This window comes from Gopherus flavomarginatus, chromosome 3 (genome assembly GCF_025201925.1).
Source record: "Gopherus flavomarginatus isolate rGopFla2 chromosome 3, rGopFla2.mat.asm, whole genome shotgun sequence".
Lineage (NCBI taxonomy): Eukaryota > Metazoa > Chordata > Testudines > Testudinidae > Gopherus > Gopherus flavomarginatus.
In genome coordinates this window covers 258608632-258630980 of record NC_066619.1, presented here as the reverse complement: position 1 = coordinate 258630980, position 22349 = coordinate 258608632, and positions in this window count along the sequence as shown.

The following is a 22349-nucleotide window of genomic DNA, read 5'->3' as shown; positions in this document are numbered from 1 at the left end:
GGCAGCAGGTACCAGGTCCAAGCTGGTAGCTAAGCTTGGAGGTTTTCATGCTAACCCCCATATTTTGGACGCTAAGGTCCAAATCTGGGACTAAGGTTATGACACATGCTTCAAGAGCTGAGTTCTTCAGGTCTGAGTTAAGGCTGCACATTTAATTTTTATGTACTTTAAAAAAATCACTTCAGAGCTGTACAGAACATATGCTGGAAAATGGTGATTTTATTAACAAAGCGCTCTTACACTGACTTTCCTTGACATAATTAAAAGTAGAGCTGGGTTAAAAAAAATCAGACATATAGTTTATTCCCTGAAAAATTCAATTTTGGTTGACCCAAAACTATTTGTGAATTTGATATAAATTTACCAAATAGTTTTGGTAAAATAAATAAAAAAAATTAAAAATACAACCAGGATTTAGGAATAATTTACAAAATGATAAGCAGGAGCCTCCCTTATAGCCTTTAATCTATTGGTTAGGGAACTCACAGGAGATGTAGGAGATCCAGACTCAGATCTGTCTGATGTGGAGCAGGGATTTTAATGGGAGTCTCACAAATTGCAGGACAGTGCTGTAGCCACTACACTATGGGATACTCTGGTATGTATGTTGAGGGAAGGGACGAAGGGATCTCAATCTTTTCTCCTGAAGCTGTTTCACTCTGTATACACAAATAGTCATTGACACAGAGATTTGAACTTGGATCACTTACGTTGCCAGAGACTACCCCAACCCCAGGCTTTAGGTCAGCCTAATTTGGGTCCTTTTTTCGGTCACTTTCTCCTGTTGAAGCTGTTCCACTTTGTACAAAAATAATTGCATAGTCATTGGGCCAGAGAGTTAGCCTGACCATGATGCTATAGCCTAGTGATTAATGCCTGCAGCAGGAAAGGGAGAGCTCCAAGTTCATGTCTTTAGTTCAAAGACATGTTATGTATACACACTGGAATTGCTTCAGCAGGAGATATTGAGAGAGAACCACAGCACGCTATCCCAGGGCCCAGCTAGCTCTGTTCAGAGACATAGTTTCAAACTTATGCATGACCTGGCTAATTTTTAAAAGAAGGCTGCAGTGAAAAGATCGACTAAAGAAAAATGATATAGATCAATTAAATAAAAAATATGACTGCAGCGTACAGTGACAGGCACAACTGCAAAGTGCATGGTTTTCACTGACTTAGTTATGTAACTGTGGGTGGGTGTTGGCACTGTACCAAGTAACATTGCTGGAAAAAAAGTGTTCTTCTACTGCTGAATTATAGCTATGTTACAAATGAACAGCTCGGATTTGCTTTCCTGGCTTGTTTTTGTTTCTTTGCTTAATAACTTCTGAAAATATCTAACGCTCCTAGAATAGGTTTCATGGGACTATCTTGGCTGGAACTGCATTTGCATGAATGCACAAGGTACAGATGTGTCCCATAGGCTCATATGACAAGACAGAGGAATATGACACAGAGTTTTATGCAGAAACCAATGCCTTATACTTTGACTATCGGGGGGCATGGATCAGCGTTCATGTCATGCCCCCATCAGTAGCTGGCCGCGGCTGGGGAAGCTAATGATCCAATCAGTGGACCACATTCAGTGATGAATCCTGGTCACATGCCACCTGAGGCACATTGCACCTACACTAAGATGACGACTAACTATCCATAATATATCTTAACCCTATTTTCATCCTTTCCCATGTATGGTTTGCAGGCTCCAAGGAGGCACTACAGAAGCAATATATTGGAAGTTTAGTACAGTAATTCCTCACTTAAAGTTGTCCCGGTTAATGTTGTTTCGTTGCTGATCAGTTAGGGAACATACTCGTTTAAAGTTGTGCGATGTTCCCTTATAATGTCATTTGGCAGCTACTTGCAGGAAGAGCAGCCCATTGCAGCTAGTTGGTGGGGGCTTGGAACCAGGGTGGACGGGAAGCCCCCCATCAGCTCCCTGCTCCCCTAAGTTACCTGTGCAGCAGCCACCCAGCAGGCTATCAACTGCCAGAAGTTCAGCTGTCCTTCCCCCACACTGCCATGTGCTGCTCCTGCCTCTGCCTTGGAGCTGCTCCCAGGACCCTCATGTTTGCTGTGCGGGAGGGTGGGGGGAGACGGGGGTGTCCCCCTCCCCCTGCTCCTGTCTCACGCTTACCCCATCTCCACAGAGTAGGGGGAACACACGACTGGGCTCAGGACAGAGGGAGCTTCCTGGCAGCAGCTGCGTCTCAGCCTGCTGATTAACTTGACAAGTTACTGTACTTAAGAGTGGGGTCAGCGTACTTAAAGGGGAAATGCGCATCTCTCTCTCTCACACACACGGTGTGTGTCTCTGTCTCTCTCTGCCATGCTGTCTCCCCTCCCTCCATTCATGCTGCCTTGTAAAGTGTGAGGCTAAATTAACAATGAGTTAACCCTTGAGGGCCCAGCCAATTGCTAGTTCATCATTTAGCAGTACGGCATTCCCTGGGAAATATCCCACCCTTTGACTTCACCACCTCAACCAAGCTTCACAATCATCACTGCTGTGTACAGTATTGTTTAAAATTTGTGTGTACACACACACACACACACACACACAGTCTTTTGTCTGGCAAAAATTTTTTTTCCCTGGAACCTAACCCCTCCATTTACATTAATTCTTATGGGGAAATTGGATTCACTTAACATTGTTTTGCTTAAAGTCACATTTTTTTAGGAACATAATTACAATGTTAAGTGAGAAGTTACTGTACAGCAATGGATACTGTGTGTCGCAAAGACTCACTTGAAATATTAAGTCATTTGGCTTGTATAAGCACACTGTGGGAGGAAGGGGACAGGAAATTATTAAATGCCAATAACCCGTGGGCAAAGTTTCAAGTAGGGGAGAGGCTAGGGTTACATTTTATTTTAGTTAAAGGTGACCAGCAAAGTAGGAAAAAATATTTTGTGCTTTTTTTTGCCATCTCTATAATTAATAAAGGTATGAAAGACTTCTTTTGACCTTAAAAATTCAAGTAATCATGGAGCCTTCTGTAAGGTATAAGAACCTGAATCAAACCAAGTCTTCTTTATTAAAGATCATTAAATGCATTGTTAAAGGGAACATGCAAATATAAGAAAATAAACCAGATTTGTGACTCTTTTGTCTTTATGATGAATACAGAAGACTTGAAAGGAAAGTTTTTTATTATTTTTTCAAAACAATAGAAATTCACATTAGGGAAATCTATGCATTATGACATCCCAAATACCAAGGAAGATAAAAGTGATCAAGGGGGAAATTATTTGTATACAGTCCATTAAAGCTCTGAAGTGTTAGATTTTTTGTTAATTAATATGTTTGATAAACAGTTGGGAGAAAATATTTGTTAAAGATTCCACAACAATACTCGATTGCTGTGGAAACCTTCCTCTTGAAGTGCACAATTCTGAGCACTGAATGCACACAGTGGATAGATGGAATGAGCAAGAGCTCCTTCAGGCTTTGCCGCATTCAATACACAGCTTTACATGCAGTGTGGAATGCGGAAGGGAACCAAAGTCATGCATCATTCCATATATACCTTCACAAATCATATCCAGCAGATATCTTGTCATTTCTTGCCTTCATAAAGGCCTTGATCTTGTCAACATTTATTGAAATGAATGGTCCTACTGGAGTCCCTCAGAAGAAGAAAGTTACTGATATATAATAAAGTTACTAACATGTGCAAGATCAATCCCTTTGATTAGTAGTAGAGTAGTAGCAGCAGCAGCACTTCATGTTTATTTAGGTGTCCTTTCGGTAACAGGGTGATGGGGATAAGTTATGTACAACCAATATCACACACTCCTTTCCTGAATCTGAACTTAGCTAGCACAGGCCAATAATTCTAGTTTTTCAGAAAGCATTACACAGAGCTCCACCCCAAGCTATTGTATGCAAAACTCTAAATGCAGGTATTAGTAATGGGTTCAAAGAGAGATCATCACATAATTGCTTAGTTTACAAACATTTAATACAAAAAATAAAAATTGTAAACTTTATTTAAACTTTAAATACTTTTGAATAACTTTAAACAAAAGCTATTAAATAGCTCCTTATGTAGATCTCTACTTCATCGCTGTTGTTACATATGTTTCAATGTAACATTTCAATGTAACATTTATACTTCTGTAATTTAGCATACACATTCTATTCCTTTAACTTTCAGAGATTATTTCTCAGTCTCTAGAGGTTGGCCTTAAAATGTAGAGTGTGCCACTTACATTTCTTCAGACCTTGAGAAGAACTGGAGCATCACTTCTTTCTCTTCCAAACACTTCAGTCTTGTCAGCAAAAAAATGCTTCCTTCCAGCTAGCAGAATAGGTTTCTTTCCAGTTAGCAGAATCCCAGTTCTTGGGTTGGGTTAGCTGATTGGTCTCTTGGTGAAATAGGATAGCTATAGCCCATATCCACAGTGGGCACTATTCTTCCCCCATGATTCCAGATAAATCAGATAATCTACAAACTCTCACCTCACTGAGCTCTGCTTCTATTCTGTACTCAAATTTAGAGCATTTAGCTAACAGCTAAACATAAATTCTCTAGACTCTGAACCTGAGGGGTGACAAATATTTTCTTCTCAGCTTCCCCTCTAGATCCATAAAATAGTCAACAGTGGACCATATGGACCGAGTCTACTCTGAGGGTTTCCCTAATAAGTTAAAGCTGATACCCACCAGTATCCAATATAGTACAGGTATTGCGACAAACCTTGACAGCAGACATCTCTTTGACCTGCATCCATCAGCCACTGAGTCTACTAGGGACATGTCTACACTAGAGACCTTACATCAACATAATTAAATGCCCCAATGAGCAGTGGTAGTTATGTCAGCAGGAGAAGCATTCCCACTGACATAACCCTGTGCACACTACCATTTATGCTGGCAAAACTTGTGTCAATCAGGGGTGTATTTTTTCATACCCCTGAGTGACATAAATTTTGCTGACGTAAGTGATAGTGTAGACATGGCCTAAAAATTTAACTCTTGTTGGACCTGCTGCCTTTGCCTACCCCTGTGCTGCCGCTCTGCAACTCCTGCAGGCTGGGGGTTTTCCAGCCTTAAACTCCCCAGCTCCCCTGGCCCCTCCCCAGCCCTGCTCCACTCTAGGTAGCCCGCTGAGCTCCCAAGCAGCCAGGCTCATCTCTCTCCAACTAGAGAGAAAGTGCCTGACCCACAGCCTTTTATAGCGCCAGCTGTGGCCTGATTGGGGCATGGCCCCAGCTGTGACTACTTCTCTGCTCAGCCTCGTCTTCTGGCTCCCTGGGGCAGACCTTTCCCAGGGCTGTTTTAACCCCTTCAGGGCCGCAGCAGGTGACCACCCTGCTACACTATCTATAAAATAAATGAATAAGATAATGAGAGGGAATGGGGATGGGTTTAAAAGAAAAGATAAACAGTCAAGTTTTTCCATATTTAGTTTTAGGAACTACAGGATATCCACTGGAAGATGTCTAAAAAACAGGAAGATAAATCTGCCATCATTCAACCTAAAACAAATCAACACAAATTTCATTTTGTAAACACCATACAGAGCTTAGGGATATAGATGGTAAATTGTTCTATAAAATACATAATAATAAACAATTTGTTTCATCATCAGGAGTTTCACATATTTGTTAAATTAAAAAGGGGGAAATATCTGTCATAACTGAACAGTCTTCAAAACTGATAGCAAAAGGAAACTAACCTTTTTAGTTAGTTAGTTTAGAAGCTGTTCTTCCACACTGATCAGAGGAAATACTTTGCACAGAATGATTTAAGCCTCTCTCAGAGGAGAGCTATCTTGTAATAGAAGTGCCTCAGTCTCAGATCTATGTATTGAGGAGCTTCTTCTGTTTCTTCTTCTTCTTGTTTAGTATTCATATTATAATAGTACACAGAAACCCCAATCAGGGATGAGCTCCCACTGTATTAGGTAGAACAAAAACAGCCTCTCTTTAGAGAGACAAGATGAAGCAGGTATATAAACAGGCAGGGTGAATCAGAGTAGGGGCCAGGAGAGCCATTTGGCCTGAGTCTCAAGCTCAAAGGGAGCCTCAAATTTAGACACTTGTTAATTTTTTGGCATTTGATAAGTTTCGCAACTTGTTTTTATGTGCATCTCTATCAGACCAAAAAGTGACATACTATCTCAGCTTAGAGGTGCAAATTTAAGCAAATAAGAGATGTGATATGGTAAAAGATATACTTTTTTTATTAACTGATATAAATTTTATATTAAAGAATTAAATGTTCATAAATATTAATAAAAATATATCAGTTCTGATGGCACAAGATTAGACTGTGATGAACGTTTCTTCTCAGATCAGCTGATTATACAAATAAACCACTACTAGTAGCTAGTGCTGGATCAAGTGCGTGTTGAAAGACAGAGAATTGTTACATTTTAGTGTCTTTATAGTTTTATGTCTAATTGACTAAGGAATTATTTATGTGTGAGAATTCCTCATTATTATCTTCGTATGGTAGCTGAAAGAGGTAACTGGTTGGTTGAGCCCTCGGTTGGTAGTTTGGCCATCATCAGAGGCTTTTGTGGTCTTTAGGCCCAGATTCAAGGTGAATTTGTGAGGACAATCATGTACAGTCAGTTTTGTGAGGACACACATTTGAAATTTTTGGACATTATCCCTCTCTCTGTATCCATGTCAGTGTTTACTATATATGCCATCCCTTTGTCTTCGGCCTCTTGTATTATACCTTGTGTGCTTGAATTTTGATTCAGTGATAAGGATAATAACCTGTCTGACTGTTTCCATTTTGTGTTCTTAATTAGGATTCCTTCATTTTAAATCTTGTCAGCATTTGTGTACCATTATGCATTTGTGTACGTTTACAATAGAAGATTTCAAGTGTAGATAAGCTACTTATTCACAGCAGAATATTCCAAGTGTGGATAGACTACATACTGATCAGATAGATCACTCTGAAGAGGAGATTTGAAAGTGGTGCAAGCAAGAGACGGCAAAAACAACTGAGTGAAGCAGCAGCTATGAGCTCAAAGCCAATAACTTCATTTCTCAAACCACTGGAAAATGCCCCCTACCCAACAAACAATGCTACAGAAAGTGAAAACTCCACAACTGCAACAGGTGATATTTCAATGCCAATACCTGAACATGAGGACAGTAATCAAGGAGATGTGCCAACAGTAACAGATGCAGCAGAAGATCCATTGTACAATCAAGAAACTCAACAGCAACAGGAAGATGTAGATTTTACACAGCAAGAGCAATTCAGGAGTACTACAGGTTTGACTGTGACTGACATGGGAATTATTGACAAGAGCAATGCTGCCCAAATGCAATCTTTTCTTCAAATTAGTTGTTTTGAATCCAAGTAATATTCCACAAGATGCTGATAATCATGATTTTCCCTATTCGTCTGCTGACAAAAACTCTTCCAAATGGTCAGACCTGCACAAGGGACTGGTTATGCTGGAGTACAGAAAAACAATTCCTGTACTGTGCATCTTGCTTCATTTTGAAGAAAAGTGCTGCAAATGCATCAGTTCTCTCTGATCAATCAGGATGGAGCATCAACAGAGGTTGGAGGAAGTTGGAAGACTGAATACCATGACATGAGAGTTCAACGTCACACAAAGAAAACTTTGTTGCTTGGAAATCAGCCAGTAGGGCAGCATCAGCTGAAATTTCAGTTGAGAATTTACTCTTCACTGAACTCTCTACAGAAACTAATAACTGGAAAAAAGTTCTTGAGCGCATCCTGAATGTCATCCCTTTTCTTTCTGAATGGGGATTGGCTTTCTTTGGTTCCAGTCAACGTACTGTTGATCATGCAAATGGAAACTTTCTGGACATAGTTAAGTTCCTCAGCAAATATGACCTACTTTTATCAGCCCATGTTAAAAGTGTTCCAGAATCGCAAGAGAGTCAAAAGCCCATGCAAGTCCATTATCTCTCCATACGCATACAAAATGAGTATATTGACCTAGGTGGGTCATTTGTATAAACAAGAATTCTTGATGACATTCGAAATGCCAAGTATTTTTCAATCATTGTTAATGCCACTCCAGATTGTTCTCACAAGGAACAGACTACTATGGTTATTCGATATGCTAAGATTGTAGACAGCTCAAAATTTTCAACTGAAGAAAGGTTTATTTTCTTTGATAATTTCATGAGAAAAACTGGAAAAGAAATTGCTGCTTGACTAATAGCAATTCTAGAAGGTTTTAAGTTAGACTTTAAAGTCTGCATTGGTCAAGCCTATGACAATCGATCTAATATGGCTGGAAAGTACAAAGGTGTAGAAACAGTTCTGCTTGAACATAACACAAACTGTATTTTCTCCAGCTGTGGAAACCACACACTAAATCTTGTAGGTGTTGACTGTGCTGAATCATGCAAGGAGAAATTACTTACTTTGGAACTGTTCAGCAAATGTACAATCTCTTCAGTAGCAGTCCACAAAGGTGGGAAATTCTGAAGCAATATCTTCCTGTTTCACTGCATGGGATGTCCAAAACTAGATGGTCTGCGTGGATTGATGGTGTTCAAGCAGTTGCATAGCATTTGAATTCAGTGAGAATGACTTTAAATGAGCTTGAATCTCTCAATCTCACCGCACAGGCTTGAACTAAACTTCAGTCTATTCAGAAGCACATGTCCAAATTTGAATGCATTCTGATGTCATCTTTGTGGATGAAGCTACTTACAATGATCCACCAAACTAATCTGGTAACTGAAGCATGCAATGCTACACTTGATGTCGAGAGGGATAACATTGAAAGTCTTATCAATGATATTCAAGAGATTCATGATCCTGACTGAGTCCAAATTAGTAGCACAGAATATTGGCATTTCATCTGAATTCTCCACCCATCGCAACTTACCTACTGAATCTGATGCCGAGCAGCCTTATAGGGTCAATGTCTTCCTTGTCATCATTGACTCTATTCAATCAGGTCTTACACATCAATTTGAGACACTGCAACTAATTTGTACCCTTTTGGGGTTTCTATGGCAGTTCAACAGACTGAGTAATGAAGATCTACTTTCTGCAGCTGAACAATTTCAGCAAAGTACAACAAAGAAATCTCAAAAGATCTCAGTGATGAGGTCATCTTCCTCAAGTGAATATATTTCACACACTTTAAATTGGATTGCAAGCCAAAGGAATTGCTTCAAGAAATACTCAAACTTGGACTCTCTGGGGTGTTTTCTAATATCACAATTGCATTGTGTATTTTTGTCAGTTTACCTTCATCAGTGGCTTCAGGTGAATGCATCTTTGCTTGCCATGCTTAATATCAGCTCTGACATTGCATGAAAGCTAGATTTTTCCTCAATAATTAGTGTATTTGCATAGAAAAAGGCTTGAAAAGCATTTGTTAAACAAAAAAATATTCAAACTACGTCTCACTCTTTTTTGGTTACTTATTTTGTTTTCATGTGTCGTCATTTTTAATTTTTATTATGGCTAGGGGCTGCAAAAGTTGGAAGTGGCCCAGGCCTCTCTAGACCGCTGAGATGGCCTGTAAACAGGCAAATGGTAGTGGGGTGGGTAACAGTAAAGAAAGTTATGTTTGCATTAATTAGTAATCTCGATGGTCAAAGTACTCACAAATGACCACTAGCCTAGCCAAAGTGGTTTTACTTCTGAAAACTGTATGTTATGCTGCACTGAATTGGGAATACTTCCATATTACTGCCTGTTTATTACACATTACACAAAATGCAGTCAAACTCATTAATGGTGTGGAGTGACCAAAGTTTGTAATCAAAATGAACTGATTAGCTAAACATCAGACTAAAGGGTCACTCAGTGGCAATGTTAATGTGGTTTTTGTATGTTTGTATGTTTAATGAGCTCTTATCCAAAATGTTTATGGAACTGCTTATAATTTATTATTCTATTATATATAAGGTGTCTAATTTTCTGTAAAATATACATAGAATCAAAAACTGATGGATGACAAAAATTTCTAACAATGCAAATTCAACGGTTGATAAAAAATTGTTTGCAGCTAAATACTCATAAAAATTAACAAAAATAGGTTATAATCCCATAATGTAGGCATTTAGTGTCCTCAGGGTATGACAGCAGGTTAAAAAGGAACAAAATCAGAAGAGAATGAGAGTTCCTCTGCATCTCATCAGTTTTGTATTTAAATAAACTGGTCAGATCCTGGATACAGAAAGGAGAATGAGTATTTAAGCAGAGAGATAGTGGTCGAGAAGACTTGTTAAGGGTTAGAGACACAAGAGAAGGGAAATAAGACTGCTCAACCATGACCACAGCACTGCTGAAGGAAGAGGACAAACTTAAATTGGAGGAAGGTAGCAATGTCACCAGACTTCTTCCAGAGGCGCCCAGGAAAGGGTGAGAGAGGACAGCAGGAATGGAAACAACAAAGGTGAGGAAAATGCCATCTCTAAAATTTGGTGCACAGAAGAGCAACGATAGACTAACAAAGCAATAGATGAAAGGAACAAAATGGCAAAGTGTGGAAAGGGCCAGGCTGATGGTGGTAACCATAGAGTCAAAAGAGTGAAGGGGAACCAGGGAAGGAACATAGGGGTTGATAGCATCAGACTGATAGATGGAAATCATGGAAGGAGCATAGGCAATGATGGAGGCGATAGTTAGAGAGAATGATGTATCATGGAAATCACTGCAAATAATATTTTTCTCTCTGATGGTCCAAAGAGGTCCAGAGCTGGAGACCAAAGAAGGAAGTGAGGAATAGGAATTGGGAGGCAACTGACTGTGATTCCTTCATCTGAAGGTTGAAATCACACAGAAGAATTAGAGAAATAGGGATAACTAGGCACCAAAATCTTACAGGAAGGTGGAAAAGAGCTGGATTGGATGCAGCTGGAAGGTAGCAAGAAAGACACAAGATGACCTCCAAACAAGAGTTGGTTAAATAACTGAATAGCCATTGGAATAAAAAAAAAGGTGAGACTGATTCTATAGCCTGGAAGCTAGGGGATGTATCCAGGATGTCATAGAGTTTAAGACCAGAAGGGATCATCATATCACCTCATTTGACCTCCAGTCCAAGTCCCTGCTGCAATGACTATTTAATTATTTATACATGGTGGTGGAACACCTTCCACAGGAAAGACTGAAACAGCCCCATACCAGAATATCCAAAAGCCCAGTGACTCTTCTGTAATGTGGGAGACAAAAGTTCAAATCCATTCTCCACAGCAGACAAAGGGGGAGACTGAACCTCTGTCTCTTACATCACAGCTGAGTACTCTAACCATTGGGAACTAAAAAGTATAAGAAGGGTTCCTCCTCCAGCCATTTTGTGACCTCGTCCCAAAAAATCAAAATGTTTCAGCAATGCTAGAATGAACTGTTTTGACATTACTGAAATATTTCAGTTCAATAAAAACAATTTGGCAAACTTAGCATGAACTTGTGAATAGTTTTGGGTTGACTGAAACTGCATTTTTCAGTGAGTAAACACTGCAAATAAACCCCTCCCAGCTCTACTCCAAACTTTCCATTACAGTGGCCATATTGATTCCAACATTCCTGAGTTTAGTTTGATTTTATTTAAATACTAAGTGGACTATACTATATACTTTGACATAGACAGTCGTCTCATTAATTCCACTGTAAGTTGGATATGCATATCTAGGCAAGAATAGACCCCAGGGTAAAGATTCACATTTAATCACTATTGTAATATCAGATAAATGACTCCCTTTCTGTTGTATGAAACATGATTTTTTCATTTTGCATCATATCAGATTTATCTAGATTATTTAATATTTTCATTATTTGTATGACGAAGAGGGCTTTAATTATGTGAACTACTGCTAGCTTGTGTGCCACTCTCAGCTTTTGATTAAAAAAACATGTCAAACGCATATGGTTGTGAAGAAAACCTTGAAACTGTCAACCAAGTGTAATCAATGCAGTGATGTTTGCAGAGAAATTGAAACAATACCTTTGAGAGTTGTGAACTGCACATCCACTCATCTGCCTCTGTGGCCACATCTACACTGAAAAAACAAAACAAAACCATGGCAGCAAATGCCAGATCCTGGGTTAACCGACTTAGGCTTGAAGGGCTAACTCTATGGGGCAAAAAATAGCAGTGTAGACATTCCTGCTCTAGCTGGAGCCTGGGCTAAGAGATACCCGTCCGCCATGTCTCAGAACCCAGGCTCCAACCCAAGCCCAAGCATCTACACTGTTAGCCCTATAGCACAAGCCCTGCGATCCTGAGCCAGGCTGTGAGGCTCACAGTGAAAAAACAAACAAAAAATGCAGCAGCAGATGTACCCTACGACATCATCAATGGCAATTCTTGTGATGATTATATATCAACATTGTTAACTATTTCACATCAAAATGATACCAGAGAAACTCCATTTTAAAGTCCCCAGACTCCATTTTGTACCCATGGCTTCCATTTTGAATCAGCAGGAGTCATTCATTACATGGAAGCTGCAGGTTACTAACTATAGAACTGACAGGAAAACCAAATTGGTGGGGAAAAGGTGGTAAACAACAAGTCAGCAGGTCAAATAATGATCACAAGTCTAAAAATAGAACTGACTGTTAGAAGGAGCAGGTAAATAAGTAGGATGATCTCATGCATCTAAAGTTCTGCCCAAGGGTATGAAAATCAGTTGGCAGTTGAGGGACAGACAGTTTTGACAGAGGGTAAAGACAGTGTGGAGAGAAAGAGACGTTTATGAGAGGAGACCAGAGAGACAGACAGGGATGTGAGAAGCTTGAGAAGAGAGAGAAGACTGAGAGTGTGGGGAGAAGACAGAGGGAGGGAGGGGGAGAGGGAGAGAGAGAGAGAGAGAGAGAGCGGTCAGTGCAGCATCGTCAATGAATAATTATAGCTATAATACAGAATAGTGTTAGTGCCTGTGTGTGTGCGTTAATAAATATATATGTGCATGTTGTATTGTGAAAGGAATTTATACATATAAGACCTAAAGAACATTTAAGAACTGCGGTCGGTGACTTGTGAAGAACTGGCCATCCGAAGTAGGGCACAGCCACTTAGCATCATTTCAAATGATAAGACAATATGGTTTGGGGTGCTGTTTAACTCTTGTAAGGGATTTGTGTTTTAGATTGTTATTGTGCTAAGGATTTGTGTTTGCACCAATAAAGGGGCCTTGTTTTGGAACACTGCTTGTGTAAATCATTAATCGGAGGGCTGTATATGTGTCCTCTGGGAATAACAGGTCTGAACTGTTCTGAGGAGTTTCTGAAACAGGGAACTCCTGGCAAGCCCAAGATATTCCTTAACCACCCTGGAGATCCATACCTTAGGAGAACAGATTGGTGAACAGGTAGGCTGTTTTGAGGGAAGCCTTGGTAAGCCTGGAAGGGGCCAATAGGTGAGATATTCTAGGGGGTATCTGAATTCTGTTTTGGGGGTAATAAAAGGATGTAAGAAAGGTCAGGGAGGGCAGCCCCTCATTTTGGTACTGCCAGTAGGTAGCAGGTGTGGGGGTAGCACCATTCTCTTCTCTCCTCCCTCTCTCGCTTGTAGAGCCAAAAAGTCCAGCAAGCATCTCAGCCAAATCTAAGGGAGCCCAGCAAAGTCAATGTGTATGTCTGGATCCTGCTGAGGGTTAGCTAAATTCTTGGTTCCCAAGGAAGTCAATGGGAACTGAAGGACACTTTGTCCCTCACAAAATACAACTCCGTATGAGTTCCAATCATAGGACCTATTCAACCAAAATAGATATTTGCTAAATGAATATAACCTTGATCAGGTGTTCGTGAGCCAATGGTGCAAGTAAGCCAGTACAGTCAGGTATGCCATACCATTAAGACATTTATTGCCAGTACGCCATACTGGAAAGACACTTTCTTCAAAAATAAATTGTAGAGCCCTGCATGGATACAAATGTATACCCATGGATGCAGATATCCATGGATAGAAATCAGTATCCGCTGAATCGCAGGGCTCTCCCAGGAACTGCAGTGGTGAAAAGAGAAGAATGTGGGGGTGCGGCTCCCAGGAGCCAGCACCCCACACCAGCAACTCCTCTGGCATGGCTGTAACACCCCCTGCTCTTCTACGCAGCTGCATCTCCTGTCTGGGGTCTGTACAGCCCCACTGGAGGACAGGGCTGGGGGCGGTACAGACATGTAGAAGGAGCTGCTGGTGCAGGGCACTTGATCCTGAGAGCGGTGGCCCCACATTCTGCTCCTTTCATCACTGTGGTTCCTGGGAGAGCCTTGTGGTTCAGCAGACACAAATTCCTATCCATGAATATCCACATCCGCAGGTATACATCTGTAAAATTCAAAAAAGAACTAGATAAATTCATGGAGGATAGGTCCATCAATGGTTATTAGCCAGGATGGGCAGGGATGGTGTCCCTAGCCTCTGTTTGTCAGAAGCTGGGAATGGGCAACAGGGGATGATTATCTAAAAGCAGCAAAGAGTCCTGTAGGTTTGGACGTATTGGAGCATGAACTTTCGTGGGTGAATATCCACTTGGTCAGATGTTTGCTGCTTTTACAGATCCAGACTAACACGACTACCCATCTGACACTTGATGATTACCTATTCTGTTGATTCACTCTGGGGCATCTGGCATTGGCCACTGTTGGCAGACAGGATACTGGGCCAGATGGGCTTTGGTCTGACCCAGTATGGCCATTCCTATATATCTGCGCAGGACTCTAGCCACAGAACATTTTTTGTGAAGGGGAGTGAGGTCAGTACCATACCAATAAGAGTTAAAATCTACTTGTATCATTGATGTGAGCTTATGTAGTGACAGACTCTATTATAAGGTGAAAATTCTGGAAGAGGACCAGGTAGTGCAAATAAAAAATCACTTAGTCTTGAAATAGAGCAATGGGATACCCTATTTCATATCTTACCAGAGTTGTAATGTCTTGTGGGAGAAAATGTGTTGCAGTTTTATAAAACCCACATTTTTTGTGCCAAATTTCACAGTGTCTCTTTAAATGAAATTTAGATTTGGTTGATAAACATCTGAGAATAACATATAAGAATAGCTGTTTTGACAGTTTCCACTACAAATAAAAAGTAAAAGCATACATCTTCCTGTTATTGAACTCTAATTAAAGGGAAAATCCTGCTCATCACCCTACTGCATAGTCCCATTGAAATATATGTTGATAAGTGTTATGCCTGAGTCAATGGCAGTAACTTCAATGGGAGCATAATGAGATATTTCAAAGAGCAATTGCAATAACATACTACTGTAATATGACCACCTTGGAATAAAATAACCTCTCCTCATGCTATTACTAACAGCTTTTACTGATGTAATAATCTTTGATTTTGGCAAAAACCTATTTCTATGAATGCTCATCACCTGAGGCAAAATTATTATATACACGTCTACCCCGATATAACACAACCTGATATAACACGAATTCGGATATAATGTAACCCTTCTGCCCCTCTGAGTTGGCAGCAACAAGGGTCGGGTTCAGTATCCAGGGGTTCCGTTTCAGTAACACAATGCATAACCGGCTTGAGCCCCCACCCAATGACCTGGGACACTCACATACCACACCCCCCTGGGCGCCTCTAGGAGGCAATACTTCCCCTCTCGCAAGCACAGAGTCTGAGTGTAGCAAAATCTTTTTAATAAAGGAAGGAATCAATGCGGCATCCCATTGGAGAAACACCACAAACAGGGTTATAACACAAACCATAAACAAAAACCCACCTCCAAGTACGTTTGGCACTGTCCTTTTTCTCCTTAGGGTTTTAAGTCCAATCACCCCAAAGTCCAACAACCCAAAAGTCTCTGGTCAATGCCACCCCAGAGTTCGAGAGTTTATCTGTAGAGGTCCCTCCCCCCAGCCTGGGTAGAAAGGGGCACCTTACGTGGTCCGGGGCCAACTGCCCTGCCTCTCCGTGGGTTCTGCTTCCGCCTTCTCCACGAACTGCTCTGCTTTACCAGCCGCTCCACGCTGCTCCTCCAGCCATCCTCAGAAACTGCTCCGCTCCACCAGCTGCTCTGCTCCATGAGCTGCTCCAGTCCTCTTTGCAAACGGCTCAGCTCCGCTCGCTCTGTGTGCCACTCCACCCGTCCCACAGCTACTCCGCTCTGCCAGCCACTCCACTGCCACCAGCTGTCCCGTGATCCGCTCCAGCCATCCCCACAACTGCTCCACTCCACCAGCTGCTCTGTTCCACAGTATAGCTTCAGGCTCCCCCACTAGTTAGCACAGTACTCAGTGCTCTCAGCTCAGTAATTTCAGCTCTTTAGTGATTTCAACTCTTAGTGATCTCAGCTCTTAGTGGGGGAGCCCCAGCGCTAGTGCACCATTAGCCCAAACTGAGTTCAGCTCAGTAACCTGTATTTAGATTCTTGAGGGAATAAAAAAAATCAACTCTGACATTCCACAGTGGAGAGAGGAGGGGGTGGAACTGGTGCCTCTGGCTCCACAAGGAGACTGAACCACCAGGCACAAATACCTGTCCCTAGCCTCTCACAATTCACTGGGTTTTGGAACCCATGTCCCTTGTCTAGCAAGTACCACCCAACTGAGGGTGAGTCATTTGTCACCAAGCAGTCCCACAGCTCAGCAGTCTGGGATAGGGTAGGTGTGCCTATGCAAATACACTCTCTGAAATTCTTTCCACCAGATGTCAGGGTAGAGCTTATCCTGACTCTGCTTACATCCTCCCCCCAGCCAAGAATTTGTCGTCCCGACAAATCACATTCCCTACTATACCAACTTATTGGTCCCCTCCAAAAGGCATTAGATAGCCCACTTTAGCTTTCACAAACCTGTGTGCTAAATGTATAGGCTCCTCACTAATCACTCCAGGTGCATCGTAAGTTAACCGTTTCACTGGTCTTATTACCCTGTCTCGCCTATTGAGAATCTCTGTTGCTATGGTAGGGGGGACATCCTCTTGAGTGACGGATGGGGAGGTTTCCTGTGAGTTCCCCTCAGATACTTGCATAGGCCCGTGCTTTTATAGTTCTAACAGTGGAGGGTCGCAGGTGCTCTGGACATCCTCCATCTGTATGTCACCACTGTCCAATAGCCTGTGTAAGTCATTACACGGGGGTCCCACCAGTGGCTCAGGGATGTCAGGAATGGGCCTAAATACTTCTGCCATAGGGTTTAGGGCGGAAGAGGATGTGCTCTCTTCTGATTCAGCGGATCGAGACTGAAATCTTGTCTTCATCCCAGGATACACCATGGTTGTGTCTTCCTCCTCAGACTCACTCTCAGATGTGCTGAGTAGGGGTAGGTTAGCTGCAGGGAGCCGGCTGTCCACGTTGGAAGGCACCTTCGTTCTGCCCAGTTGCCCGGTTGTGGTCAATCTCATAAGGGCTGCCTACCAATTCCCCCACAGGGAGCAAAAGGTTTCTGTGCACGGTCTTTGTCTGCCCTGTACCCTCTTCAGGTTTGATCTTATAAACCGGCAGGTCTCCTAGCTTTTCCATCACTAGGTAAGGTATTGCCTTCCACCTGTCCGCTATCTTGTGTTTGCCAGCAATACCCAAATTTCGCAACAGGACTCTGTCCCCTGGCTGGAGCTCTTGCAGACATACCCTAGCATCATATCGATGTTTGTTGCGGCCTGCATTCTTCTGAGCTGCAGATGTAGCTAAGTGATAAGCATCCCGCAGCTTTTCTTGTAGTTGGGATAGATATTGCTGGTGAGTTTCATAGCTATCTCCATCCTCGGATACACCAAAGCACAGGTCTATGGGTAATCTTGGTTCTCGCCCAAACATTAAGAGATATGGAGTGACTCCCGTAGCGTCGTTCTTTGTGGCGTTGTAGGCGTGCACTAGAAATGCGACATGTTGGCTCCAGGTTGCCTTCTGCTCTGGCCGCAAGGTCCCTAACATATCTAACAGGGTTCGGTTGAACCTCTCTGGCTGAGGATCGCCCTGTGGGTGATAAGGCGTTGTCCTTGACTTGTTAATTCCTGCTATCCTCAGCACCTCCTTCAGAAGGTGACTCTCAAAGTCTCGTCCCTGATCCGAGTGTATCCGGGCTGGCAATCCATAAACTGAGAAATATTTTTCCCACAGTACTCGAGCGACGGTGGTGGCCCTCTGATCACGTGTGGGATATGCCTGCGCATATCACGTGTAATGGTCGGTCACTACTAGGATGTTCCCAATATTCCTCTTGTCCACTTCTAAAGACAAGAAATCAATGCAAACCAGCTCCAGAGGTTTGTTGCTGGTGATGTTCTTCAGATATGCAGCCCTCGTGGGCAGAGTTTTCCTTTGAACACATCATGCGCAGGTCTCACATTTCCTGCAAACATCTTCAGCCATCCGTGGCCAATAGAATCTACTGCGGATAAGTTCCAGGGTCCTCTCCATCCCTAAATGTCCAAAGTCATCATGCAGCGCCCTCACGGCCAGGGCTCTGTAATCTTTTGGCAGCACTAGTTGATTCCGTTGCTTTTGTAGAGGGTCTGTGGTCGTGCGGTGTAGCACTCCCTGAATCAGTTTTAGTTTGGTCCATTCTCTCAATAGTAGTTTGCCCTCTGGGGTAGGTGGGACAACCTCAGCTGGGCCTCGCCCCTCTCTTTTGGCAAGTAGTGTATCACGAATGTCAATACCTTGCAGCTGGGCCTCCTGCCAGTCAGCCGTATTGAGCATGGGCAAGGGAGATTGGTCCAAAGCAATATAGTTTACTGAGGCAGAAGGCACGCATTCAGGGGGTAGGCCCAAAGTTTCAGCAACACATCCATGAAGGCTCTCATGGGCCTCCGGCTCTCGGCGACTCACACTGCAAATAGCTCTCACTCCATCCGTGGGTATCACAGCAAGTCGTGGTGCCTGTGGACGCCTGGACAATGCATCTGCATCTACATTGCTTCTCCCTGATCGGTATTGAATGCTGAAGCCATAGCTAGCCAAAGCGGCCACCCATCTTTGCCCTGTAGCATCCAGTTTAGCACTTGTTAACACATAAGTCAGTGGGGATTGTTGTCTGTTCACACCTGGAACTGAGCCCCATACAAGTAGTCTCGAAATTTCTCAGTGATGGCCCATTTCAAGGCCAAGAACTCCAGCTTGTGGGTGGGATAGCGGGTTTCACTATCAGACAGTCCTCGGCTGGCAAAGGCTACAGGTTTACGCTTGCCTTCCACCTCCTGGTACAGTACTGCCCCCAGACCCTCCAAACTGGCATCAGTATGCAGGATAAATGGCTTGCTTGGGTCAGCAAATACTAGGACTGGGGCATGAGTTAGGCAAGTAATGATTTCTCGAAAAGCCCTTTCACATCTCTCATCCCACCGTGGCCCAAAGGGTTCGAAGGGGCCATAGTGTCTCTGCACGGAAGGCCCTTTATTCTTGGTCTTAGATTTGTCCTTGCTGGACTGTTATCCCCTGGTAAGATCATTGAGGGGTTTTACAATTGTAGCATAGTTTTTCACAAATCTGCGGTAATAACCACTAAACCCAAGGAAGGTCTTGAGTTCTCTGTAGTTGCTTGGACGTGGCCATGTAGTGAGTGCTTCTATTTTATCAGGATCAGTACTCACACCCTCTTGGGACACGATGTGCCCCACATACTTCACTGAGGTCCTGCAGAACTGGCATTTGTCAATTGAAAGCTTCAAACCATAATCCTCCAGCCTATCAAGCACTTTAAGAAGTCTTTCTTCATGCTCCTCCAAAGTTCTTCCAAACACAATCAGGTCATCCAAATAAACTAACACTTGCAGTAAATTCATGTCTCCCACAACTTTCTCCATAAGACGTTGAAATGTGGCAGGTGCTCCAGAAATCCCTTGGGGTATGCATTCGAACTGATAAAACCCTAATGGGCAGATGAAGGCTGTCTTCTCCTTATCTTCTTCACCCAGAGGGATCTGGTAGTATCCACTCCGAAGATCCAACACAGAGAACCACTGGCTTCCCAGCAAACAGTCTAAGGCATCTTGAACTCGAGGCATTGTGTACTGGTCAACCACAGTACGGCGGTTTAGGGTGCGGTAGTCAATATACATCTGGATTTTCCCATTCTTTTTACGGACCACCACAATGGGTGAGGCGTATGAGCTGCGGGACTCTGTAATGATGCCATTTGCAGCCAGCTCTTGAAGATGTTGTCGCACATCTTCCATCTCAGAGAGAGCAAGCCTCCTAGATCTCTCTCTGAAAGGTCGAGAGTCATGTAGTCTGATGTTGTGCTCTACTCCTTTTGCACATCCCACATCCCACTCATGCAGTGAGAACACCTTGGATCTTTCACAAAGCTTCCTTCTTAGGCGATCTTTCCACTCCTCGGACAATGGTGAATCTCCAAAGTCAAACTTTGCTGGGTCTATTGCTGGCACTTGAGTCTCACACTGGGGTTTTACAATTGATTCAGGCTCAAAGAGGTCTTCTATCTTTTGTCCTTGCCTCACAACAACATCTCTACTTGTTTCATTAGTAATCAGTATAGTCACCTTTTCCTGGGCTTCAGCAGGTAGGGTTATGACTCCACTGGGGTCCAACACTCCTTCCGGGAGCTCTCCTTCAGCCGGCTGCTCTATCATTGCTAATGCCCCTTTACTGCCTTTCAGCCTGGTACTCATGACTAGTACTTCTTGCTCCGTCCTTGCAGGCACTACTAAGGGGGTTGTACCCATGTACTTCAGTGCCCCAATCGGTAGCTCAGATGTCTCCTTTTTAGCTCTCTCAATTTTCCTATAGGCTTCAGCACAAAGCGTATGGATCATCAGGGTACTCAGGTACTGGTCCCCAGCCCGTTGTCTGCAGTAATCCGCGAGCACCTTGAAGAGGCTGGAGTTGGTCCCTATCAGCACAGACACATCAGAGGTCCCTTTCGGGTCAGGGCATATTAAGGCAGCGGTGTCTACCTCTTGCTTTACCCCAGCAACCTCCTCTGAGAATTCCAGGTGCACTATGACATACCCTTGAGGCCACACAGACCAATGCCAGTCAGTGGCTGTATGGGCAGGTGCCTAAGCATCTGTTGGTAGAATGACTGAAATATAATAGTCACTTGAGATCCAGTGTCAAGCACGGCTTTACACTCCGCCCCTTCAATCCTCACCATGACCTCTGCTCGAGGCCCTATCAGTCCTGCAGGGATCCCAGCTGGATGGTCTCTTCTGGGGGAATCTTCAAATCCTCTAGGCCTAGGTGGTCTCTGTCCCCGGACCTTCTGGCAGCTACTGGATCTCTTCCAACTAATCCTCAGCTTTTCATACACTAAGGAGGGGTTCTCTCCCTTATGGCAGTTAGCAGCACTGTGCCCATCCTGACCACACCGGTAGCAAAAGAATTGTCCTTTCCCCATTCGGCGAGGTAGGACGGTGACTCTAGATACTGACTTCTCTATTGTCACAGTCTGAGGCTCCTTATTCCTGGAAATCTTAGCTCGGTCAATGATGCTTTGCAGCTCAGCTATCCATTCTGTCAGGACCTGCATTTGTTGGGCAAGTTCCTCTGTGGTGCTCACCATCAGTACACTGGCCATTGGCGGTGGCGTTGTGCTGGCTGGTTCCAATGTTTGGGCTTCCCAACACTCGCTGGCTGCCTGCCTTTCTTCTTCTTCCCTGACCTCCTTTATCAGCTGGGAGTAACTTGGGGGATGTTCCTGCCGTTCTCTTAGTCGGAGATGAAGTAGGATTGGGTTCCGATACTGAGTCCCTCTTACAACTTGAGCCAGTCTGGTCTGATCCATCTGCTCAACAGTCACTGCTCCCCTCATAACAGCTCTCTGAAGTAGTCTCTCCAGCCTCTGTATACAGGCTGAAATTTTCTCACTCCTTTGCTGTCGGGAATTAATGCATTTACAGTAGCTGTCCTCAGGGCCCTCTACGCTCCCAAAGGTATTATCAAGGGCCTCTAGGCAGTCCCTCACACTGACCTCAGGGTCAGTGAGCTTCAGGGTGCAAATTACATCTAATGCTGGGCCACTAAAGCTCTCTATTAGACATCGTCGCTTTTCTACATCGGGTACAGCCCACTCCCGCAGCATTTTAGTAGTATGCTCCGACCAGAGTTCAAACTCCTCTTCCCCATCAGATAACCTTAACTTACGACAAGAGTTCGACGTAGCATAGGCCAACACAATCTTTTCCAATTAATACTCCAGTGCTTTTGCCCAATCATAGGCTGAGTCTGCCGCCCCTGAGCTAGAGGCTGCAGGACTGGAGCCCAACAAACCCGACATATTAGCCATTATACAAACAGTAGTTTCCTCAAAATATAAACACAATTATTTCCCAATACAGTGGAACACTCAACAGGTGCTTGCGAGGGGTACTGACCCAGGGATCCCGGACGAGCCCCCAAAAATGTAACCCTTCTGCCCCTCTGAGTTGGCAGCAACAAGGGCCAGGTTCAGTATCCAGGGGTTCCGTTTCAGTAACACAATGCATAACCGGCTCGAGCCCCCA